The sequence below is a fragment of the Tamandua tetradactyla genome, chromosome 10 (assembly GCF_023851605.1).
Source record: "Tamandua tetradactyla isolate mTamTet1 chromosome 10, mTamTet1.pri, whole genome shotgun sequence".
Taxonomy (NCBI): domain Eukaryota; kingdom Metazoa; phylum Chordata; class Mammalia; order Pilosa; family Myrmecophagidae; genus Tamandua; species Tamandua tetradactyla.
Window position 1 is genome coordinate 24,190,847 of NC_135336.1, and position 7,996 is coordinate 24,198,842.

A 7,996-nucleotide genomic window follows, 5' to 3' on the forward strand; every position below is an offset into this window, starting at 1 on the left:
GTAAGAATACATAACAAAGTGAACCCTATTGAAAATGATGGGCTATAGTTATCAGCACAATTATCAAAATGGTCTTTCATGACTTGCAGTAAATGTAGCACACTAACGCAAGGTGTTAATAATAGGGTTGTGTATGGGAATTCTGTATTTTGTGAGTGATTTTTCTGTAAACCCACAACTTAATTTCTCTAATAAAAATAATTTTAAAAAATCTATAGGGAGAGGATGGGCATAAATTTGAAAAGTTTGGCCTTAAGCCACCTGGAGGGCTTAGGAGTCTAGAAGTTTTCCACAAGCAGGCTTTCTTTGGAAAAATTTGCCCCAGGTCAACATTTCAAAACTGTATAAGCTCTGAAGTTATGAAAGTCAGCATTACCTCATATAGCAACTTTAAAAAGTTGAAAAAGTGATCAGACTTTGACTACAGACATAAATTAAACTGATCTGGATAGGACCAAGGTAAATCAGAATACACGGTAAAGGATGATATTGACTATTTTAAAACTTCAACTTCTGTGTGAGACCAAAAGAAGGGATATTTATTTGGTGCAGAATTTATATTTTTGGTAGCACATATCTAATTTAATTTGTATGGTGTTTATTCTAACACCATACAAGTTATGCATGGAATATTGTATAGAGATTCCGTGTTGTGAGATCCTGTTTGTTTGTACAAGATAATGTTTTGCCCCAATACATCCCAGAGTAATTTGAGCAGAGAATAAAAAAGTATTTACAGGGTGGGCAATGGTGGCTCAGTGGCAAGGTTCTTGCCTGCCATGTCAGAGACCCGGGTTCGGTTCCAGGTGCCTGCCCATGTCTAAAAAAAAAAAAAAAGTGTTTGCAAAGTACCCTTAGGGGACTGAGGAGAAAGGAGGAAATACTAAACTTCCCCATCTGGCAAGCATGGGGACAGCCAATTCAATAGGCTGAGCCCTCAATCTTGGGATTCACCCCTGTGAAACATATTCCTGCAAAGGAGAAGCTAAATCTGTTTAAGATTATGCCTGAGCCACCCCCAGAGAACCTCTTTTGTTGCTCAAACCAACTCAACTGTTGAACTCAGTGCCCTCTGGCCTATGTGGGACATGACTCTTAGGAGTGTAACTCTCCCTGGCAATGTGAGACAGGACACCCAGGGATGAGCCAGGGTCTGGAATCATGGGATTGAGAAATCCTTCTGACCAAAGCAGGGGCAAGAGAAATGAGACAAAATAAAGTTTCATTGGCTGAGAGATTTCCAACAGAGTCCAGAGTTTATCTTGGAGATTATTCTTATGCATTATATAGATATCCCTTTAGTTTATGGTATTGTAGTGGGTGAAGAGAAGTACCTGAAACTGTTGAGCTATGTTCCATTAGCCTTGATTCTTGAAGATGATTGTGTAACTATATGGGATTTACACTGTGACCGTGTGATTGTGAAAACCTTGTGTCTGATGCTCTCTTTATTCAGGCTATGGACAGACGAGTAAAAAAATAAAGGCTATAAATAAATAATATGGGGGATAAGGGGAAAAATTGGGTAGATTGCAATCCTAGTGGTCAACAGAGGGAGGGGTAAGGGGTATGGGATGTATGGGCTTTTTCTTTTTTTTTTTCTTCCTTTTTTTGGAGTGATGCAAATGTTCTAAAAATGATCATGATGATGAATACACAATTATGTGATGATATTGTGAGCCATTGATTGTGTACTTTGGATGAACTTTATGGTGCATGAAAACATCTCAATAAAAATATTTTTTTAAAAACTTGATAAGGTCTTCTTCCTCAGCCCTGCCTTAGTTTCCCTCAGAATTATTTGCTTAGTTTTTTATTCCTGGAATCAGGAGGTTTGTTTTGTCTTTGACTGATGATGATTGGCTTTTAGCCAAAATTTGGAGACCAGAAGTATAGAAGCACAACCCTTGCAGACTATGCAGATCTCATAGGGTCTTTTCAATTTAAAATTACACTTCTTCCAGGCCAAATACCTGTTTCTATCATGTTTTCTCACTATCATGTTTACTTGCATGCTTATCTCTAACTGGTGCAATTCATCAGGGCCAAGTTGGGATTACATTGGCCATGTTGGGGAGTTTTGGACATGAGTGCAATTGTTCATTTGAGAGATAACCTGAGAACAAAAATTGAAGTTATCATATTGATTGTGCAACAGGATTGATTGTAAAATTCAGAAATGGATAGCACAATACTATGTGATTGTAGCACAATAATAACCCAAGCCTCCTCGAATCTCTACACATCTCTGTGTCAACTTCCTCTGGACTCTAGCCGCCGCTTCAACTCCCCATGGACCCCAGCTGCTCCTGTGCCACTGTGGCTCCTGCAGCTGTGTCAGTTCCTGCAAATGCGAAGAGTGCAGATGCACCTCCTCCAAGAAGAGCTGCTGCTGCTGCTGCCCAGTGGGCTGTGCCAAGTGTGCCCAGGGCTGTATATGCAAAGGGGCGTTGGACAAGTGCAGCCGCTGCCCCTCAGGTTGGGGAGAGCCCTGCTCCCAGATGTAAAGACAGCAGCATGAACAAACCCGGATATTTTTTTTTCATACAAGCCTAACCCTTTTGCCATATTCCTTTTTCTACCAAATAGGCAAATGACAATAAAAATCATTGACTTAAAAAAAAAATTAAAGCTATCGTGAAGATATTGTTTGTCTGTTTGTCTAAAAAAGACATCTTCTGTTTAGTATAGGAGAGATATTGCCTCCTTCATTTCCATACTCAGAATTAATAATTGCTGGCTTCTTAAATCACAGCTTCATAAAATTGCCAAGGGCGAGAAAACCTTCTTGAGCAAAAGGGGGAAGAGTGAAATGAGACAAAGTGTCAATGGCTGAGAGATTCCAAACAGAGTCTAGAGGTTATCCTGGAGGTTATACTTATGCATTGAATAGATATCACCTTGTTAGTCAAGATGTAATGGAGAGGCTGGAGGGAACTGCCTGAAAACGTAGAGCTGTGTTCCAGTAGCCATATTTCTTGATGATGATTGTATAATGATACAGCTTTCACAGTGTGACTGTGTGATTGTGAAAACCTTGTCTCTGATGCTCCTTTTATCTGTCTTGTCAACAGACGAGTACAACATATGGAATAAAAATAAATAATGGGGGAACAAACGTTAAAATAAATTTAGTTTGAAATGGTAGTGATAAATGAAAGCGAGGGGTAAGGGGTATGGTATGCATACATTTTTTTTTCTCTTTTCGTTTTATTTCTTTTTCTGAATAGATGCAAATGTTCCAAGAAATGATCATGAGGATGACTATACAACTATGTGATGATATTGTGAATTACTGATTATATATGTAGAGCAGAATGATCAAAATAGGAATGTTTGCATTTGTTACATGTTTTTTGGTATTTAAAAAAATTAAATTAAATTAAATTTTTAAAAAATTGCCAAGGGCTCAAGAAATGTCACTCTCTTTTAACTGGGTATATGTCAAAATCTGTTTTTCTATTTCCAAATTTTCTTCTATATTCCTGCAGAGAATATAATTAGTCTCTTATAATAACTCCGTAATAATCTGAAGCTGACACTCTTCTTTTCTTTTCTACTTCCTTTCTTTTTCCTTCTTTTGTGAAACTTTAGAGACAAACTGATAAAAAAATAATTTAGTTGTTTTACAGGCACTCTAGGAATATATCTACTCCACAGAATCAGTCAGAATTGAGAGAAAAAGGAAAAAGTTATTAAACTTTTCTTACAACTGAAAAGTATATTTCCAAAATAGCCTTTGTTACCATGCCTACAAGATAAGTAAAGGCTTTAATTTCAAGATATAATAAGACTTTCTGCATGATTTAGAGTCTTTAAAAATTATTTTAGTATGTGTTTCTAATGTTAGCATAATATTTCAGTTTGTTTAAGACCAGGATTAAACTATTCACCATTCAAACTTCCTCAATTTTCTTCATTAATTTTATAAGTTAAATAATTTACCATTATTTCCATGACATGTTTAAAATTAAAAATTATATGAATAAAACTGTATTAAAATAAATGCTAAGTTAATAATAGATCTTTTATAAAAGTCTTACAGTTCTATAAAAAATAAAGAATTGATTAGCTAGATAGCAGTTTTCAGATCTTTAAGACCTTTGAGCTGTTAAATAATTTTGAGTGCAGGAACAGTCTCTTAAAAAAAGATATAGGGTGGGCCGCGGTGGCTCAGCGGGCAAAGTGCTTGCCTGCTATGCCGGAGGACCTCGGTTCGATTCCCGGCCCCAGCCCATGTAACAAAAACGGAGAAACAGAATACAATAAAAACAAGAAAATGTTTAAAAATGTTTCCCTTTCTTCCTTCCTTCCTTCCTTCTATCCTTCCTTCCTTCTCTCTGTCTTTCCTTAAAAAAAAAAAAAAAAAAAAAAAAAAAAAAAAAAAAAAAGATATAAATACTGGGTACTAAATATAATTTTACTAAAAAATATGTAAATGCCTATGGATGATACCTGTGTGCATGTGTATATATACATATATATGTATTTTTTTGCCTTATCAAAATTGTTAAAATGATATGAAATATGTGCTTACAGAGAAAAAATAGCTAAATAGTTTTTATTTTTTTCTGGAGGAAAGAAAAATTGGTTAAAGATATTAATTAATGTAAAATGGTTAATTATGTAAGATAAAATAATTCCAATGAAATACAAGTAGGTACACAAAATCATAGATAAAAATTTCTACCTTTTAAAGAAAATTGTTAGTATTCATTCAGATGGTAAATGTAATGTGCTATATGTATTATTTTATTTAATATACTGTTTGGCTAAAAGCTTTAAATTATTACCTACTTGTATATTTATACAACTTTATGTGCCTGAATTTATGTAATAGAGGGTATGTTAATAAATTCTTCCCTACAACTTTTTACATGAATAATATACCAAATAAGTAAAACTAGAATATGGGTAGTTTTAAAAGTAGAATCACTAACTTATTTTATGCCTAGTTTAGCAGAAGTCCCTTCTATTAACTTTCAGTGCCTTTTTAACACACATTCTTGAATTATTTTTAAAAAGATGCCTACTATTTAAAAAAAATTAAGTTCCTAATAGCCATTATTGTTTATTGGTGTGTACTTTTACAATGTTTGAGAATGTTTTAATTTCTCCCTCATTTTTGAAGGACAATTTTGCTGGATATAGGAGTCTTGGTTGGCAGTTTTTCTCTTTTAGTAATTTAAATATATCATCCCACTGTCTTCTAGCTTCCATGGTTTCTGCTGAGATATCTACACATAGTCTTATTGGGTTTCCCTTGTATGTGATGGATTGTTTTTCTCTTGCTGCTTTCAAGATCCTCTCTTTCTCTTTGACCTCTGACATTCTAACTAGTAAGTGTCTTGGGGAATGCCTATTTGGGTCTAATCTCTTTGGGGTGCACTGCACTTCTTGGATCTGTAATTTTAGGTCTTTCATAAGAGTTGGGAAATTTTCAGTGATAATTTCTTCCATTAGTTTTTCTCCTCCTTTTCCCTTCTCTTCTCCTTCTGGGACACCCACAACACGTATATTTGTGCGGTTCCTATTGTCCTTGAGTTCCCTGATACCCTGTTCAAATTTTTCCATTCTTTTCCCAATAGTTTCTGTTTCTTTTTGGAATTCAGATGTTCCATCCTCCAAATCACTAATTCTATCTTCTGTCTCTTTAAATCTATCATTGTAGGTATCCATTGTTTTTTCCATCTTTTCTACTTTATCCTTCACTTCCATAAGTTCTGTGATTTGTTTTTTCAGTTTTTCTATTTCTTCTTTTTGTTCAGCCCATGTCTTCTTCATGTCCTCCCTCAATTTATTGATTTCGTTTTTGAAGAGGTTTTCCATTTCTGTTCATATGTTCAGCAGTAGTTGTTTCAGCTCCTGTATCTCATTTGAACTATTGGTTTGTTCCTTTGACTGGGCCATATTTTCAATTTTCTGAGCGTGATCCATTATCTTCTGCTGCTGGCGTCTGGGCATTTAGTCAGATTTCCCTGGGTGTTGGACCCAACAGGTTGAAAGATTTTTCTGTGAAATCTCTGGGTTCTGTTTTTCTTATCCTGCCCAGTAGGTGGCGCTCGTGGCACACGTTTGTTGCGGGTCCCACCAGTAAAAGGTGCTGTGGGTCCTTTAACTTTGGAAAACTCTTGCCATGGGGGAGATTCGCCAGCCGAAGCGGCTTGGAAGAGTGCCAGTGGGCCCGGGGGTCCGAACGCGGGGAGGGTTGCCAGCCGCCGCAGCCCGGGAGAGCGCCCGTCCAAATTTCCTAGTCGGCCCGGGGCGCCAAGCGTGGCGGGATGGCGCCAGCCGCCGCGGCCCGGGAGAGTGCACCGTTCCCAGCCGGACCGGGGAGTCACGTGTTTGGAAGGGACCACCCCGGTCACCGTTCTCCACGGCCTGGGGATTTCCGATCCAATTCTCTCAGTTGGTCCGGGGGGCCGCACGTGGTGGGGGCGCCAGCCGCCGCGGCTTGAGGGGACCGCCTGCCCAATTGTCCCAGCTGGCCCAGGAAGGAGGAAGGGAGGGACTCCGGCCGCTTGCCGCCCCGCCCAGGAAAGCCCGCGTCCCTTGGCGATCTCACTGGAGCGGGTTCTCTCAGCCAGTCAGCCGTTCCAGGATGGGGTACGCTGTTTTTTTGATCTCTGTCGTGGCTCTGGGAGCTGTTCTGTATTGTTTCTACTCCCTTAGTAGCTGTTCTGGAGGAGGAACTAAGATCCGCGCGTCTTACTAAGCCGCCATCTTCTCACTTTTACAATGTTGACTAAACATTTTTTGTCTTTAGATACCTTTGACTAATACCTTCTTTCCTATAGCAAATATTCTCAATTTTGCCTTTCCCAAATTTAGTTTCCAAATTTAGAACAATAAAACTATTAAGATGTCTTTTATGCCTCAACTATCTTTGTGTTTCCAAAATGACCATAAGGTAATGCAAAGATCTGCTATTCCATCCTATTAAAAAATAGACAATAAGAATAATGAAAATGTTCTATTATTTTTCAAGTTTTAATTGTCAATACTGTTAGGAAAGAGTTTGTCTTCCAAACTTAATAAAAACAAAACAAAAAAAGACAAGCTTAGAAAAGAGTTTTGCTGGGTCAATTATAAACAATTAAAATATATTAACATAATATCTTGCAATGATTGAAACATTCCCAGTTTACAAACAATACTTTTTGTTTAAGCTCAAAGACTGATAAAACAACTATCTAAAAAGATTGTTACAGGATTCTAGATTCACAAAACCAACCTTCCATTTTACTCTTAAAGGGTCTAGATAGGCACTCGGGGTGCCTCAGTGGTATGGGAACCTTCAGAGGTTTTTGCTAATTTTAATTTTTAACTAGATCCGGTAGCCAAGGCACATCTACCCTGGGCAGCTGTAACAATAGCATGTAAAGACTTCAGTTAATTTAGTTGCAGGGACTCCTCTAAACTTAATAGTTCCCAAGCTGTCCTAAGCTGTACAAACTCTTTGATCGAATAAAGTCACTACTTTCAGTTAGTCACTTAAATTATGAAATATTGTTACTTGCCCCTTCACGTATCACTGTCTATTCTGCAGTACTCTACTCTAGCCTCCCTCCTTCTTTTACCTGAAGGGAACCCCAGATATCTATATATCTATTAGAGGATTACCTGTACCTTCTTTTTTTTCAGACTTCACTTACAATCAGACATTTATTTAATTGTGTTTATTAATGGTTCATAATAAAATTTTCTTTTTTTTTTGCCCAGCATGTTATGCTATCTAGACTTAAATTTATTCTCAAAGTATAGGCCTCTTACAGAAATTAAATCAATTAGATTAATTGCCCTCACCCAGACTTATCAGCTGACAAAAGATAAAAGAGAAATACTTATTTTGATGTAACTGTATGGATTTAGTTAACCTCTGTATTTGAAAATGCTTCAGAAACAAAGGTTTCCCAACCTTGACAGCCCTAAAGAAATAAATTGCAAATTAAAAACCTTGAGATTCTTTGCCATTACCAAAGAAGATAGACATACT

The 7,996-nt window shown here is 37.1% G+C and overlaps 1 pseudogene; it reads left to right on the top strand.

Annotated features, from left to right (window-relative positions):
• Positions 1-2,292: 2,292 nt before the first annotated feature.
• LOC143647610 (metallothionein-1 pseudogene) lies at positions 2,293-2,507 on the top strand (annotated as a pseudogene).
• Positions 2,508-7,996: the final 5,489 nt, after the last annotated feature.